Below are 18,502 nucleotides of genomic sequence, written 5' to 3'. Positions count from 1 at the left end.
ATTCACTCACACTGGACCAAAGTAACGATCACATTCCTCACCCACTCTTCCCGCCCCCCCCACCGCCCCCACTCACACAAAGCACATCCTCAAAATTGGTCCCGTCAATTCATATCTTCACATTTATCACCAAGCAACTGAAAGGGCGAGTTGCCACTCGGGACACAAGAATGGGCAACACGGGGAATTGGTGCACATCATTAAATTTTATGTGGCACTATAAAAAAAGGAAACTTAATAACATAACATTTTCACAAACACCCATGTGCATACCCTTGGTGAATTACAATGTTTTTTTCTTCTTTTTTCCTACTGCTTCTACGTGGTGCAACTCCTGTGGTTTCAAGCAGAGGCAGAGGCAGGCTGCCCAGATCACTGCCCTGACTGCTGAGATGCTCTTGGCTGACGACCTCGAGGTGTTAGAGCCCGGGAGGGCCCCGCCAAAGACTGCTCCACCTGCACCTGTGCAGGGGCAGACTCAGCCATAGGCAGACTCAGCAGCATGTCGGGTACAGGCTGGGGGGGGGGGGGCGCGGTGGGGTTGGAGGGGGGGAGGCAATGGGTGAGACATGAGAGCACGTTGAGTGTAGTTCCCACTTTCATGTCCTCATTCGCCATCATCCCTCTCCTGGGCCAGCGCCACATCACTCCTACCACTCTGCTGCAGACCAGCTTGGTGAAGATCAGTGATGCATTGTAAGGCCACGGATAAAGTATCTGTTGTCCTGTTTAAGGCAGCAGACAAGTTGGCATCCAAAGTCTGCAGAGCCATGGTCATGGCCTGCATGGACCCATTTGAGAGCCATGATTGAAGTTCCACAGAGGCAGCGACTCTCTCCATGGCAGACATTCTTGCATGGCCTCCGACATCGACCCACTCATGCTTGAGCTGAACTCCTCCATCCTCTCTGTTATTGTGGAGAATGTGCGTGGCATGTCTGCCAGCACCTCACAAATTTGCTGCTGCCCCTCAATGATTTTCCTTTTCATTGTTGGCCCATGGGGTTCAGCACCTGTGTCCAGCTGAGCAGAACTTGGAGAGGGCTGCACCCTCCAACGCGGACTCTCCACAGCTGTCCCTGCCGTCACTATCTGCTCGTGCTCACTTGTGATCCGTGTGTCAGCAGCTGGAAACCCAACTATCTGTCTAACAGGATCCACCGAAGTGCGAGTATTTGCACTGGTGCATGGCGGTACATCTTGTGATGGTGCACCCTCAGAAGGAACGTGGCCTTCTGAGGAGTCGTCATTAGGAAAGTAGACAGATTGCTGCTCTACGCATGAAGGCCCTGGAGGAGAAAAGAAAAGGATAATGATTTAGTACTGGCAATGTAACAATGTTGCCACTCAGTATAATTACGCTTAACATTTTTCACTCGTTGCTGAAATCAAGTCACCATGACTGAGTCTTGTATGAGATGTGGGTCAGAGGTATGTAATTATTGCAGCAGTCAGCTGTGAAATCCCAGTCTCTCCACCTCCGGTGATCAGGGACGCAGGGATGTCCCAATCTCCATCGCCTCTTCCTCTGCAGCTGTCAGCTGCACAATCTGTGGACGACCACCTCCGGTCTTCTCCTTCTCCCTTGTGTTCCGTGTTCTCTTGTTCTGCAATGGGGTACAGAACAGACCTATGAGTGTCTGTAAGGCATGTGTTCACCCGATGGATGCTGTGCATTCGGTGAGGGTGACTATCAGGCAGAGGCATCACATTGCATAAGGATTGGGCTGAGTGGCAGTGGGGGATGGATAAAAGGGGATAGAAACATAGAAACATAGATATAGGAGCAGGAGTAGGCCATTCGGCCCCTCGAGCCTGCTCCGCCATTCAATGAGATCATGGCTGATCATCCAAATTCAGTACCCTGTCCCTGCCTTCTCCCCATATCCCTTGATCCCTTTAGCCTTAAGAAATATATCCAACTCTTTCTTGAATATACTTAATGAACTGGCCTCCACCGCCCTCTGTGGCAGAGAATTCCACAGGTTCACCACTCTCTGGGTGAAGAAATTCCTCCTCATTTCAGTCCTAAATGGCTTACCCCTTATCCTTAGATTATGACCCCTGGTTCTGGACTCCCCGGCCATCAGAAACATCCTTCCTGCATCTAGTCAGTCCAGGCCTGACAGAATTTTATAGGTTTCGATGAGATCCCCTCTCAATCTTCTAAACTCCAGTGAGTATAAGCCCAATTGACACAATCTCTCCTCATACGTCATTCCTGCCATCCCAGGTATCAGCCTGGTGAATCTTCGCTGCACTCCTTCCATGGCAAGAACGTCCTTCCTCAGGTAAGGCGACCAAAACTGCACACAATACTCAAGGTGTGGTCTCACCAAGGCCCTGTACAACTGCAGCAAGACATCCTTGTTCTTGTACTCGAACCCTCTTGCTACGAAGGCCAATATACCATTTGCCTTCTTAACCGCCTGCTGCACCTGCATGCTTACCTTCAGCGACTGGTGCACAGGAACACCCAGGTCTCTTTGCACTTCCCCTTCTCCCAATCTATTGCCATTCAAATAATAATCTGCCTTCCTGTTTTTGCCACCAAAGTGGATAACCTCACATTTATCCACATTATAGTGCATTTGCCATGTTTCTGCCCAATCACCTAACCTGTCCAAATCGTACTGGAGTTTCACGACATCCTCCTCACAGCATACCCTCCCACCCAGCTTTGTGTCGTCTGCAAATTTGGAGATATTACATCCAATTCCCTCGTCCAGATCATTAATATATATTGTGAACAGCTGGGGTCCTAGGACCGATCCTTGCGGTACCCCACTAGTCACTGCCTGCCACTCGGAAAACGACCCGTTTATTCCAACTCTTTGCTTTCTGTCCACCAACCAGTTCTCTATCCAAGTCAATACCTTGCCCCCAATCCCATGTGCCTTAATTTTGCACGCTAATCTCTTATGCGGGACCTTATCGAAAGCCTTCTGAAAGTCCAAATGCACCACATCCACTGGTTCTCCCTTATCTATTTTACCAGTTACACCCTCAAAAAATTCCAGTAGATTAGTCAAGCATGATTTACCTTTTGTAAATCCATGTTGACTTTGTCCGATCCAGTCACTGCTTTCCAAGTGCTCTGCTATTACATCTTTTATAATGGACTCTAGCATTTTCCCCACTACCGATGTCAAGCTTACTGATCTATAATTCCCCGCCTTTTCTCTGCCACCTTTTTTGAATAGTGGGGTAACATTAGCTACCCGCCAATCCATGGGTACTGTTCCAGAGTCTATCGAGTTCTGGAAGATGACCAGCAATGCATCTACTATTTCTAGGGTCACTTCCTTAAGTACCCTGGGATGTAGATTATCAGGCCCTGGGGATTTATCGGCCTTCAGTCCCATCAATTTTCCGAACACCATTTCCCTACAAATACTGATTTCTTTCAGTTCCACCCTTTCATCAAACCCTATGTTCCCCGGCATCTCTGGGAGGTTATTTGTGTCCTCCTTTGTGAAGACAGAACCAAAATATGTATTTAGTTGGTCAGCCATTTCTTTGTTCCCCATTATAAATTCCCCCGATTCTGACTGCAAGGGACCGACGCTTGACTTCACCAATCTTTTTCTCTTCACATATCTATAAAAGCTTTTACAGTCAGTTTTTTATGTTCCCTGCAAGCTTACTCTCACATTCTATTTTCCCTTTCTTAATTAATCCCTTTGTCCTCCTTTGTTGAATCCTAAACTGCTCCCAATCCTCAGGATTATTGCTTTTTCTGGCCAATTTATATGTCGTCTCCTTGGACCTTATGCTATCCATAATTTCCCTTGTTAGCCATGGTTGGGTCACCTTTTTTGTTTTATTTTTATGCCAAACATGGATGAACAAATTTTGTAGTTCATCCATTTGGTCTTTGAATGTTTGCCATTGCCTATCCACCGTCAACCCTTTGAGTGCCATTCCCCAATCAATCCTACCCAACTCGCTCCTCAGACCATCGTAGTTTCCTTTATTTAAATTCAGGACCCTAGTCTCCGAGTCAACTACTTCATTCTCCATCTTAATGAAGAATTCGACCATATTATGATCGCCCCGACCCAAGGGGCCTCGTACAACAAGATTGCTAATTAATCCTTTCTCGTTACATAATACCCAGCCTAAGATGGCCTGATCTCTGGTTGGTTCCTCGACATATTGGTCCAGGAAACCATCCCGTAAACACTCCAGGAATTCCTCCTCCACAGTATTGTTACTAATTTGGTTGGCCCAATCTATATGTAGATTAAAGTCACCCATGATGACTGCTGTGCCCTTATTGCACGCTTCTTTAATTTCCCTTTTAATGCCATCCCCAACCTCCGCCTTACTGTTTGGAGGTCTATAAACCACTCCCACTAACGTTTTTTTCCCCTTAATATATCTCAATTCTACCCATACAGATTCCACCTCATCAGAGCTAATATCCTTCATTACAATTGTGTTAATCCCTTCTTTAACCAGTAATGCTGCCCCACCTCCCTTTCCTTTTTGCCTATCTTTCCTGAATATCGAATACCCCTGGATGTTGAGTTCCCAGTCCTGGCCTTCCTTGAGCTACGTTTCCGTAATCCCAACCAAATCGTATTTGTTTTCTTCTATTTGCGCAGCCAATTCATCCACCTTATTACAAATGCTCCTCGCATTAAGACACAAAGCCTTCAGGCTTGTTTTTTTAACGCTCTTAGACCTATTAGAATTATTATTTACTGTGGCCATGTTTGATTTGAACTGTTGATTTCTCTGACTGCCACTTTTGTTTTTCTCCTTCCTATCTTTTGCTTTTATCCTTGTTTCCCTTTCCTCTGTCTCCCTGCTCAGGTTCCCAACCCCCTGCCATTTTAGTTGAAACCCTCCCCCACAACACTAGCAAACACTCCCCCTAGGACATCAGTTCCAGCCCTGCCCAGGTGCAAACCGTCCGGTTTGAACTGGTCCCACCTCCCCCATAACCGGTTCCAATGTCCCAGGAACTTGAATCCCTCCCCCTGGCACCATTCCTCTAGCCACGTATTCATCTGAAGTATCCTTCTATTTCTACTCTGACTAGCACGTGGCACTGGTAGCAATCCTGAGATTACTACCTTTGAGGTCCTGTTTTTTAATTTATCTCCTAACTCCCTATATTCCGCTTTTAGGACCTCATCCCGCTTTTTACCTGTGAGGAAGCGCATAGAAAGAGAAGGATTGGCACTCTTGAAACTTAATTGAGTGTGAGGAGTGATGTGATGGAGTACGCTTGACAAGACAGAGTGAGAGGTGGTGTATTGTGCAGTACAGGATGTAGGTGAATTTGCAGCTGTCCTCATCTTTCCTGACCTGGTTAGGTCATTAAAGCACTTCCTACATTGGATCCAGGAATGGGCTACAATGCTCCTGCTGCTGACGTCCTCAGGCACCTCTAACTGCACCTCCTTAGTGACAGCAGCAGGTTTCTTCCTCCCATTGCCGGGAAGATGATCTCTTTCCAGCTCCTCACTGCCCCCCGTAATACATCAGGTGATGCCTTGTTAAACCGAGGTGCAACCCTTGACTGTCATGAGTCCATCTTTAAACTTTGCCGCTTCTTTGCACAGATTCCGAACTTTCTCCAAATTCTGTTTTTGAATTGGCCCTTTAAATAGTCGAGTTGAGATTGCGTCATGCGGGTGCGCATCATACCTACTGTTGCGCAGCTGGAGATGCAAAACCCGCAAGTAAAATTATAATTAGGTAGCCATGCTGAAATCGGACATTCCGATGTGCCGAAACGTCTTCTGGGTTTGGCGCCCACTATTGCACCCACCTCTCCACCCCCGCTCAGACACACCTCTGGGTTATTATCGGGCCCAATATTTCCATGAGTGAGTGGTCAATCTATGGAACAGACTCCCTAGGGAGACGGTGGAAATAGTTAGTATTGATTCATTCATTTGAAGAGAGATGACAATGGAATGGGTCTCATTTCTAGACCTCAATGGTATATTGAGGGAGTTCTGATTTAAGTTCTACAAGGCCTGATCAGGGACTTGTCATCTCTAGAGACTTAAATCTGGGTCTTAGTACCACTGTCAGTAAAACACTCCTTCTATACTTAACAATCTACAAGATGGATATAGATATAAATATAAGTATAGGGTTCTGTATCAACTCGTTAACACACACATTGGGTGCCAAATGAAAGGATAATTACTAGTCCTAGTCCCTTTAGGGCTACCCCTGATCAGGCGTATTCCTCAGACGTTCACTTTCAACTAAAGTTTGAGGTAGCTGAATCCTAAAGACGCTTAATTGGGTCTAAAGGTCCGGACCATCTCTCCCTAAAGGAAAGGAACAACCTGAAAATGTTACCATCCTCCAGATAGCATTTTTAATAAGTTTCGTTAGACTGTAACGTTCTGGATATTATGAGGGTCTGGAAAACTCCCCCAGAATTGTGCAACTCCTCACCAAAGAGTGTACAGAGATTGAGTTTGCGAGTTTGATACAGAAGTATTATGTGAGGCAATTCTAAAAATATATAGATTTATTAAAGAACTGACATATAATTTAAAGTTGGTGAGTCAATCGCAACATTAACAGTTCCAAAAAGAGAAAGCTTTACAATCTTATCAGAGATCCTTACTCTCAAATCTTAACTTCACTACAGTTTTACAGTTCTTAAAGTTTATTCAGGATATCCAGCAAAATCAAATACAATACCTTGATCCCCGAGGTACAAGGAGTTGGAGACTTACAGAGCTAGTTCTGAAGCCAAGAATCGCTTTGCCCCTTTAAGCGAGTCTATTATCCCATTTGAGAGTTCAATATTTATACCCTTTTCCATTGGTATTTCCTTTAAGGTTTTCTGCTGATGTAAGCTAATTATCTCTAGTCATTTTTCTGCTGACCTGTGCAGTTCTTACAGTCACCTCAGCTGGTAGCAGTACAGAACATTAATGGGGCAGAAATTCCGATCCCTACGGGTGGGTACACACTGTGTACTCACCCGTAGGGACATTGGAAATGTCGGTTTCAGGCATGCATGTGCATGCACTGGAAACCGGCATTTCCGGTCTGTCAAGAAAGCTCTTGACCGATCCTCCGGCTGCACTGGAGCAGGGCCTCTGCGGGTGGAGAGTTCTGTTTTTTGGAGACCCTCCGCCCACAGAAAACACTTACAATTCTTGCGCCTGGTAAAAGCAAGGCCTGCTTTTACCAGGATAAGAGTTGAAAAAAGTTTAAAAAAAATTTTCCCCACTGATATATCATTTAAAAATACTTTAAAGAAAGGTAAGTTTATTTTTAGCCCCATTAAAAACTTTAGTTATTTTTTCAAAAATTTAAATTTTTATTTAAAAGTTAATTTATGTAATTTATAGTCATTTTAAAAATGTGTTGTTTTAAAAAAATGTATTTGAAGTTTTTCTATGTTTTGGGGGTGATCTCTATTCATATATTTAACAGGTCTTCCTGTCAAATCTATGAATGGAGATTCCCTTCTCTGATTGGCTCCCCATGGCCCACGTGGTCCCAGCGACGCTGTGAACCACCTGCACCTCTGGGATACGTGGGCCCTGCGCACTGCCCACGGGAGGCCTGCGAATGGAATTTCTGGGCCTATGTCTCTTCTCTAGGTGTTCTAAATTTATCATAAAAAATGGCATAACAGCAGGTGCGCTTTACTTGGTATAATTTTTATGAAGGCTGATGTTTGTTACTTTTATGTGCTCCTTTACGATGTGTAAATTAGAACACCTTGTACCGGGTATCTATTGTCTTGTTCCCAAAGGTTCAGACTTCAGGAGCTTTTAACCTTCTGTTTCAATAAGGTTATTGATTCAGTGTCAACAACTTATCTTATCTCAATAGCCAGAATGCCATCACAGCTTTTTCATCATTAGGTTTCTAGATTTCCAGACCCAGTTTGTCATGTTGTAATAAGGCCAGAATTCTTTCATAGAATGGCGTATTTTTCTGAATAGGTTATATTGCTTATTCCTTCACAGGTGACACACTTCTAGTCATTCTATTTCAAAGCTGCTGCTCTCTGTGAAGTTGTAGGTAAAGAGATTCCTGCTCCCAACTGGTTCAGACTTCCAGCTATCCCTTAACACCAAGCAATAGTTCTCTTGTGTTTAATTTTTATTTTTTAAAATTGAATGGGCTACCTTACCATGTGGGTTCCAGAGCAGTATATCCTGACTGCAAAAGCACAAGGTAGCAAAGTGCACGAGGTCAAAGCAGTGCAGGAAAGTATCTTGTGAAGCAGGTTGCAAGGCTGTGTGGCAGTTACTGTAATGAGGAGCTATTTTTATAAGAACATAAGAACATAAGAAATAAGAGCAGGAGTAGGCCATTTGGCCCCTCGAGCCTGCTCTGCCATTCAATGAGATCATGGCTGATCTTCTACCTCAACTCCACTTTCCTGCACTATCTCCATATCCCTTGATTCCCTTAATATTCAAAAATCTATCGATCTCTATCTTGAATATACCCAATGACTGAGCCTCCACAGCCCTCTGGAGTAGAGAATTCCAAAGATTCACCACCCTCTGAATAAAGAAATTTCTCCTCATCTCAGTCCTAAATGGCTGACCCCTTATTCTGAGATGGTGACCCCTGGTTCTAGACTCCCCAGCCAGGGGAAACATCCTCCCTGCATCTACCCTGTAAAGCCATGTAAGAATTTTGTATCTTTCAATGAGATCACCTCTCATTCTTCTAAACTCTGGAGAATATAGTCCTAGTCTACTCAATCTCTCCTCATAGGACAATCCCCTCATCCCAGGAACCAGTCTGGTGAACCTTCGTTGCACTCCCTCTATGGCAAGTATATCTTCCCTTAGGTAAGGAGATCAAAACTGTACACAGTACTCCAGGTATGGTCTCACCAGGGCCCTATATAATTGCAGCAAGACGTCTTTACTCTTATACTTAAATCCTCTTGTAATAAAAGCCAACATATTATTTGCTTTCTGAATTGCTTGCTGTACCTGCATGTTAACTTTCAGTGATTCGTGTACAAGGGCTCCCAGGCCCCTCTGAACACCAACATTTCCCAATCTCTCACCATTTAAAAAATACTCTGCTTTTCAATTTTTCCTACCGAAGTGGATAACTTCACATTATATTCCATTTGCCATGTTCTTGCCCACTCACTTAGCCTGTCAATATCCCCTTGAAGCCTCCTTGCATCCTCCTCACAACTTACATTCCCACCCAGCTTTGTATCATCAGCAAACTTGGATATATCACATTTTGTCCCCTCATCCAAATCATTGATGTAGATTGTGAATAGCTGAGGCCCAAGCACTGTACCTTGCGGTACCCCACTAGTTATAGCCTGCCAACCCGAAAATGACCCGTTTATTCCTACTCTTATGTCCGTTAGCCAATCCTCAATACTTGTATATTACCCCCAATCCCATGAGCCCTAATTTTGTTTAATAACCTCTTGTGTGGCACTTTATTGAGTGCCTTCTGAAAATCCAAATATACCACATCCACTAGATTACTGTATTACCCTTGTTGGATGCGCTTCTAATTTCCTGATTTATACTCTGCCTTACACTACAACTACTGTATGGGGGCCTATAAACAACTCCCACCAATGTTTTCTGCCCCTTGCTGTTTCCTAGCTCCACCCAAACTGATTCTACTTATTGATTTTTGGAGCTAAGATCCTTTCTCGCTACTGTCTTTATCCCATTTATTTATCTCTATTACCAGAGCTACCCCTCCTCCTTTTCCATTTTGCCTATCCCTTCTAAAAGTTATGTAGAATATTTAGTTCCCAACCTTGGCCACTTTGCAACTACGTCTCCGTTATGGCTATTAGATCAAACCTGTTAATTTCTATCTGCGCTATTAATTCATCTATTTTGTTGCGAATGCTTCGCCCATTCAGATATAATGCCTTTAGCAGTAGTATACTATACTATTACTATGTCAGTGACTCATTTTGGGACAAAAGCCTAGATACTACTAGGGTAGATTGTCCCACTGTACCTTTTTCAGGCAGCCAGCTAGTGCTAGTGGGGAGGCTTGGTCCATTTCAATGACTGGGCCTTACTAACATAGGGCCAGTGCACAGGCTCCAGGCCACCACAATATCAGATGGTCCCATTGACCTCCAAACCCAGAAATAGGTAGGTCTGGAGGGAGAATGGACGCTCTCGGGGGAGGGGCAAGCAGCGGCCATGGTTATGCACTCCAGCTCCTACTGAACCCACAAAAATAAGTTAAAAGTTGACCTTCTGGGCTCTACTTCAGTTGGACCACCAGATGAATCTGGGTGGAACAGGTGCAGGCTCCACCCAGTTGAGTACTAAAATGGCAATTGGGGTCCTGCATACATCATAGGACCCTGATTTGCATATTTAAAGGGCCTACCACCTGGCTTGGGCGGGTGCTACTGCCGCCCAGCGGTAGCCCCTTGGGAAGGTAGCGTTGGCGGGAACAGGGCGGTGAGTCACTCTATTCACTACCTCCTGTTTCTGCCCAGTGTGTGGCCTGGAAAGCTCCCCCACTGTTTGTGACATTAGCAACCACATGGTTGAAGTGTCCGAATGACGTTCCTCTTTTAGCGGAGGTGTTAATCTGTTTGAAATAATAACCTGCATTAAAATAGCAGACAGAATAATATACTAACATCTAGACTCAGAAAACATTGCAGTACGATAAACAGCAAGAGTCAAAGCCCAAGCATATTATTTGGTTAATTATAGATTCCCGCAATGTACATGATTCCCAGTTATAGTTGTCGGTCCAGTTTAGGCAGATGTGTTCTGTCATATGGAATGGTAGAACTAGGCCCGATTTTAACGGGGACCGGGCGGGGAGAGTGTTGGGGCGGGGGGGGGCGGGGGGTGTTGGTGCAGGGGTGCGTGATTTCAGAGCTAGGCATAATTTCCTTAAATTTAGTCAGAGTCCCGCCTGAACATGGCCAGATCCACTTCCTGGCCCGTGGGCGGGAGCAGGAATTTGTGCGGCAGGTGGCCAATGTCCGCGACCCATGTGAACAGTCCCCCATGGTCAGGTAATGGTGAGGCAGCGGGGGGTGGGGTGCGGGGACAAGGAAGGCACAAGATTTCCTTATGAAGTCCGGAGGGGAACTCGTGCTCCTCCTGGCCCACAAGGAATCTTCAAATGAAATTAAAAAACTTACCTGCCTGAGCTCTTTCCCCATGGCCCTCCAAATGTTTACTTTTCAACTATATATCCAATTCCCTGATGTAAGTTACTATTAAGTCTGCTTCCACCACCCTTTCAGGCAGTGCATTCCAGATCATAACTGCTGACCGCGTAAAAAAAATCTTCCATCATGTCCCCCTTGGTTCTTTTGCCAATTATCCCAAAAAGCTGCTCGCGTGCTCAAAAGTGCAGGTTAATATTGGGAGCCACAGGAAGGCAGTGGGACCACAGGAGGTAAGTCACTACCTATATTTTAACTGTCCCCCGCCCAGTTTCCACCAGGTGACGGGGGAGGCGGGGTTGTTAAAACTCTACTCCAAAGATGTTGGTTAATTCACCAAATAAAACAGCAAAAATCTAAATTTTACAGGAAGGTAGAAAATAAATCCCTTGGACGGCTTACCAAACACTCATTCTACAATTGTCAATGCACCACTGAGTCTCTGGGATAGTGCTGGTGGTTTAAAAGATTTACCATTTGTTCCTTGTGATTGACGTGCCCCCTGGGTGGCTGTCGTCGACACTTTGGCTATTGGAGGTAGGATGAAGGGTGAAGGCTGCTCCTGCCCCCCAATCTGCACAATGAGGACACAGATTCTTGGGCGGTTGATCTTTGATGGTTGACGTCCTCATTACTGTCCTCCCCCCAGGTGGGTTTAGCCTCCAGGACGGCTGCTGCAGAGCAGGATGAAGATCTGTGGAGACTTCCTTTCTGATCAAGTTAGCGAGCTGTGCTTTAGATCAAAACCCACTGAAAAAACCTCTGAAAGCATTTAATGGGAATTGATCAATAGAAAACAACAGGTAGCTTGTTGATGAAAAATTAAAGTGTGATTCAGGAGGCCAGTTAAATGAAAACATTGATGTACATTTCAAGACTGAATTTTAATCTCAGTAAAGATTTAAATGTTTTTCACTTGTTTTTTCATATATCCTACTGTCACCATTGACGTCCCTCTATTGGTATCTATACTGGTTTGCGGCCATCAAGCCCTATCTATTCTAATCCCATTTTCCAGCACTTGCTCCATAGCCTTGTATGCTATGGTGTTTCAAGTGCTCATCTAAATGCTTTTTGAATGTTGTGAGGGTTCCTGCCTCTACCACCCTTTCAGGCAGTGAGTTCCAGATTCCAACCACCCACTGGGTAAGAAACGTTTTTCCTCAAATCCCCTCTAAACCTCCTGCCCCTTATCTTGAAACTATGCCCCCTGGTTATTGACCCCTCTACTAAGGGGAAAAGATCCTTTCTATCTACCCTATCTATGCCCCTCATAATTTTGTACATCTCAATCAGGCCCCCCCTCAGCTTTCTCTGCTCCAAGGAAAACAACCCCAGCCTGTCCAGTCTCTCTTTATAGCTGAAGCGCTCCAGCCCAGGTAATATCCTGGTGAATCTCCTCTGCACCCTCTCCAGTGGAATCACATCCTTCCTGTAATGTGGCGACCAGAACTGCACACAGTATTCCAGCTGTGGCCTAACTAGCGTTTTGTACAGCTCCATCATAACCTCCCTGCATTTATATTCTATGCCTCGGCTAATGAAGGCAAGTGTCCCATATGCCTCTTCAACCACCTTATCTACCTGTCCTGCTGCCTTCAGGGATCTATGTACATGCACACCAAGGTCCCTCTGATCCTCTGTCCTTCCTAGGATCCTACCATTCATTTGTGTATTCCCTTGCCTTGTTAGTCCTCCCAAAATGCATCACCTCACACTTTTCAGGGTTAAATTCCATTTGCCACTGTTCTGCCCATCTGCCCCCTTGATAGTTTCCATCCCCTCCCCTCCCCTCCCCTCCTGACTCCTTGCTAAGGTACAGTTCCCACTTGCTCAGCCTTGACAGACAATGCCAGGAAGCTTTTCAATGAAAGGGGCGATCATATCTGAGACCGGTCCTGTCCTCACCTGACGCCCACTTTTGGCAGGGTAATTGGGATAGTGATAGAAGTGGATAAAACCCTGCCTGGTTTCCCCCACCTAACTCGGGAGGCAGTGAAGCTAATTGTAGTACTCTTACTGCAGCTCGAGCTGAGTGCAGGTAACTCAGCACGGGCTGGTGACTTAACCCGGAATCCTCCCATTCTGTATCACTCAGCTACTAACTGGATAAAATCACCCAGCTATTTTGGGAGACCTTTTTGTCCGTTAAAAGGCCTCACATTAAGGTATCTCCGGTAAAATTTTTAACTTGTTTTAATGGGTAAGTACTAGATTGTATTAAACTATTTTTTTATAGGTCACAGGCATAATTTACGTCATGTTTGTGGTAAGATCAAAATATATTGATAAGTTTCATAGTTTGATTACATTTAAGATTGAAGTGTATTTGCATTTGAATGAAGTTCATATCCTGATCATTTTCAACAAAGTCAATGTTTAAGCCTGCAGTTTAATCAACAACAACTTGCATTTGTATAGTGGCTTCAATGTAGTAAAATGTCCCAAGGCGCATCGCAGGAGCGTTATGAAACAAAACTGAGTCACATAAGGAGATATTAGGACAGGTGACAAGAGGTAGATTTTAAGGAGCGTCTTAAAGGAGGAGAGAGAGGTAGAGAGGCGGAGAGCCTTAGGGAGGGAATTCCAGAGCTTAGGGCCAAGGGAGCACTGTGTAGAACACTTTTGAAATCTATTTACATTACTTAGCTGGTCTCCACTGAGTGCACTACAGTTTCCCAACAGCGGGGGGGTGGGGGGAGTGGGGGAAGGGGGGAGGAGAGGGGGTGGGGGGAGAGGGGGTAGGGGAGGGGGGACGGGGAGGGAGGGGGGAGGAGAGGGGGAGGAGGGAGGGGGAGGGGGGAGGTGAGGAGGGGGGTAGGAGGAGGGAGGGAGGGGGAGGAGGAGAGAGGGAGGGAGGGGGAGAGGGGGAGGGGAGTGAGAGAGAGGAGGGGAGAGGAGGGAGGGGGAGAGGGGAGGGGGAGGGGAGAGGAGGGGGAGGAGGGGGGAGGGGGAGGAGAGAGGGGGAGGGGGGAGAGGCGGGAGGGGTATTGGGGGAGGCGGGGGGAGACGGGGAGGGGGAGAGGAGAGGGGAGAGGAGAGGGGAGGAGGAGCAGAGAGGGGGAGAGGGGGAAGGCGGGGCTGGGAGGAGGGGGGAGAGGGGGGAGGAGGGGGGGAGGAGGAGCAGAGAGGGGGAGAGGGGGAAGGCGGGGCTGGGAGGAGGGGGGGAGAGAGGGGAGGAGGGGGGGAGGAGGGGGGAGGAGAGGGGGAGGCGGTGATAATTTTCAACTTCGTCACCTGGGCACTAACCTGGTGAAGCGGATCACCCACTTGTTGTAGAACCTACCGGGTGCCTGTTCCATTCAAATCGACAGGGTGAAAAATCGGGCAGGTTTTATAACGGGCGGTCGAAAATTACTCCCTGTGCTTCTTTAAATGAAAACAATTTTATCAGTAAACAGCCAATGCGTCAGATTTGAAACTGGGAATCATTTCAGTTTACTTCTGAGGGAAAGCCTTTTAAAACAATTTATATCACGTTCAGCACGACAGTTAGTGCCGCTGCATTTCATGATAGGCCTCAGGCATCCTTTCCCTTTACACTGTGGCACCTTTGGAGCCACACGAGCCTGACATTCCCCTCAAGAGGGTTTTGCCTTCACATTTTATGATGCTGAAGTGTGGCATTTGTCAATGGTTACATTGCTTCTATTGATCTAGAGTGAAGGTCTCTCTGGGCTCCCTTAGGTATGATCTTGACACCATAAGTTGGCTGTGTGGATCAGAAAAACCCTGCCAAATCTCGGCATGTATCCAGTTCAGACAGTCACATTTTCTGATAATCTACAAATTTATTCTCAGTTGAAGATGCTAGCTGTTAACTCACTGTCACAAAATTTGTAATAGGCCCGTCTAATATTATTTAATTTGACTGTTTTGAAGCAAAATCTTGCGTTACAGTGAAAATGAAATGAGATTACCAGGTAAATTAATATTTTGGCTAACAGGATATATACTGAAAGGATTACTGTTATGCCCGCACTCATTATATTCATTTCTTTTATTTAGAATAACATTTAAAAATAAAAAGTTTTGTCATTTAAAAAAACAGCGGCAGTGTAGAATTTTTGTCAGGCATTCTGTGCCTCAACTCTGCCATTATAGTGCGGCCCTCTTTGTTGCATTCGATAAGGAAATACATAAGAACATACATAAGACGTAGGAGCAGGAGTAGGTAATTTGGCCCCTCCAGCCTGCTCCGCCATTCAATAAACATAGAAACATAGAAACATAGAAGATAGGAGCAGGAGTAGGCCATTCGGCCCTTCGAGCCTGCTCCGCCATTCAACGAGATCATGGCTGATCATCCAAACCCTAGCACCCGGTCCCTACACCGACAGCCATCCCACCCAAGCCCTATCCCCGTAACCCTGTAACCCCACGTATTTAATCCCCCCTAACACTAAGGGCCAATTTTATCATGGCCAATCAACCTAACCCGCACATCTTTGGACTGTGGGAGGAAACCCACGCAAACACGGGGAGAATGTGCAAACTCCACACAGACAGTCACCCGAGGCTGGATTTGAACCCGGGTCCCTGGTGCTGTGAGGCGCTGTGAGATCATGGCTTATCTGACCTTGGCCTCAACTCTACTTCCCCGCCCACTCCCCATAACCCTTGACTCCCTTACCATTCAAAAATCTGTCTATCTCCACCTTAAATATACTCAATGACCCAGCCTCCACAAATCTGCCAATTCTTACTGTGAACAGCAGCAAATGATTTCAGCAGTCCGGTTAATGTTCCACACAGAATTACTCTTGAGTCTTTTGCACCCAGTGACCAAGCATGGTGGAAGTTGGCCAACATATTGGACTCTATTGGTTAAATCAGGACAAACTAAACCCCGTGAGAGCAGATTAATGGAAACAAGTTAAAGAATTTAAATTCAAAATGAGTATAAGAGGGCAGATGGGTGTTGTGAACAAACAATGGCCCAACCATTGAGCCACAGGACTTAGTGGTAAATCAGAAGCCATGGCTGGTTGTTTACCTTAACAAACCATGTAGTGTCTGGTTAGACCACATTTTGAGTTCCTGGTTACTGAGAAACAAGGGAAACATTCAAGCTCTGGAGGCAGGGCAGCGGACAACCACAGGGCTGATCCCTAGTGTTAGAGGGTCTGAGTTTTGAGGAAAGACTGGAGAAACCAGGCCTTCAAAGGAGTCATCTGAGAGGCGATCGAGTTGAGGTAAAGAAGATAGTGAATGGTGTGGAAAAGGTAATGTAGCATAAGGGAGCTCAGGTTCAAAATAGTAAAAGGAAAATTTAGGACTGAAAGCAGGAAGCTCTTTCTCACACATAGAATCTATATATATAAACAGTATGGCCTAGAAATTCAGTATAGCCACGTTTGGGGTGCTACAGCCGGGCGGCTGCTAAAGTTTGCGCCCGGCGCAAATTCGCGCCACCTTCGCCGATATTCAGTGGCATCGCCCCAAGAGGTTGCTGCTGCGCTAAAACAGGCGATGCACGACTATCATTAGGCGCTAAGCCGGCGGCCCGGGGCGAAACCCCCGAGGGCGGGCGCAGCGCAGGTGCGGCGAGTTGCTGATTGACGGCAGACACTCTGGCGCCGGTGAGCTCTTAAAGGGGGAGGGTGGATTTGTTTTTTTGAAAGGCCGAGACTGGTGTATTTGTGTTTTTGAAAGGCCGAGACTGCTCGATTTGTGTTTTTGGGGGGGGGGCTTCTCTCCATTAGTTTGTTATGTGGGAAGGGCACAGAGGTATCAAAGTAATAAATGTTCTTAAATCGCACTGTCCATGCTTTCTTTTGGAAGTCCTGGTTGCCCTGCTTGGCTGAGGGCTTGTGGAGCGGCTACATTCATCTTGTGCCGCCATTCCCTGAGAGGGGGCCTGGAACCGACGTTCAATAAGCCGCCGACGGGCGGCCCTTGCACTTTCTGCTCCCTCCTGTGCTGGTCCTCCTCCTCCTCCTCCTCTGGTGGTCCTCCAATGTCTGGTGGCAGTGGCTGAGTCCTGCGGATAGCCAGGTTGTGCAGCATGCAGCACACGACCACGAAATGGGAGACTCGCTCAGGCGAGTACTGTAGGCTCCTCCGGAACGATCCAGACAGTGGAACCGTTGCTTCAGGACGCCGATTGTTTGCTCAATGAAGTTCCTGGTTGCTTGATGGCTGTCATTGTATCCCTCTTCAGCAGGGGTGCTGGGCGCATGGAGCGGGGTCATCAGCCAGGTGCACAAAGGATAGCCTTTGTCCCCGAGAAGCCATCCTCGTGGGTGAGGCTGGGCCTGGAACATGTCTGCCACAGAAGTCTGGCGCAGATGAAGGCATCGTGGCTGCTGCCTGGAAAGCGGGCATTGACAGCTAGGATGATCTGCCTGTGGTCACACACCAACTGCACGTTGAGCGAATGGTAGCCCTTCCGGTTGCGGTAATCCTCGGCATGCTCTAGAGGTGCCCGCAAAGCCACATGCTTGCAGTCAATGGCGCCCTGCACCATGGGGAAGCCCGCTAATGCTGCAAAGCCCATTGCACGCTGTTGCTGCTTGACAAGGGCCATGGAGAAGGAGATGAACTGACGTCTCCTTCTGAAAAGGGCATTGGTCACCTGGCGGATGCAGCAATGTACGGCAAACTGGGAGATGTTGGAAATGTCCCCAGCAGCGGATTGGAAGGAGCCGGTGGCATAGAAGTTGAGAGACACCGTCACCTTCACTGCCACCGACAGAGACGTCCTGCTCCTCAGCTGTGGCTGCAGATCTCCGCGAAGCAGGTGGCAGATCTCAGTGACCACCGCCCTTCGGAATCGCAGCCTCCGAACACACTGCTCGTCAGACATGTTCAGATATGGGAACTGCTGGCGGTATACCCTGGGTGGGTAAGGCCTCCTTAGCTGACGCCTGTTGCCCCTTCTCCCTCTGGCCATGACTGCCACTCTCTCACGGCGTCTCTGAGCCCTTTGAATGCAATGGAGAAGGCCAACGTTTGCACCCATTGCAGCCCCCATTATATGGTTCCAGTCAATGCTATGGCTCTGAAGTTAAAGACAAGTGCAAAGCTGTGGCCTGAAGCCACAAGTACCTGTGCGAGTGTTGAGCCAAACCGAGAAAGCTCTCTACCTTAGTCTCTCTGCAAAGATCCGTCTCTCATAAGAAGGAGTGTTGCAAAATGGCTGCCATTTCTACTGCAGGAGGAGTGCCCTTTAATTAGCGCCCCCTGCGCCCCGCAGCGACTGGAAACCGTTCCCCTCTACCAGTCGCTAGGGGCGCCAGGCGCGCAATAGGCTGGCGCCACTGAATTTCCGGTTTGGGGCGCACAAAGGGCGTTGCACGATGAAATGATGTCAGGATCTGCGCGCGCAGCTGAGCGCGTGCAAAG

At 46.9% G+C, this 18,502-nt stretch overlaps 1 pseudogene; it reads right to left on the bottom strand.

Moving 5' to 3' along the window:
• Positions 1-251: 251 nt before the first annotated feature.
• LOC147113655 (uncharacterized) overlaps positions 252-18,502 on the bottom strand; it is a 106,590-nt pseudogene continuing 88,339 nt past the window's right edge.

Source organism: Somniosus microcephalus, chromosome 8, assembly GCF_052327205.1.
Source record: "Somniosus microcephalus isolate GS21.2 chromosome 8, FLI_Smic_1.0, whole genome shotgun sequence".
NCBI lineage: Eukaryota > Metazoa > Chordata > Chondrichthyes > Squaliformes > Somniosidae > Somniosus > Somniosus microcephalus.
Note: the sequence above shows the minus strand (reverse complement) of the source record. Positions and strands in the feature narration are given on the sequence as shown.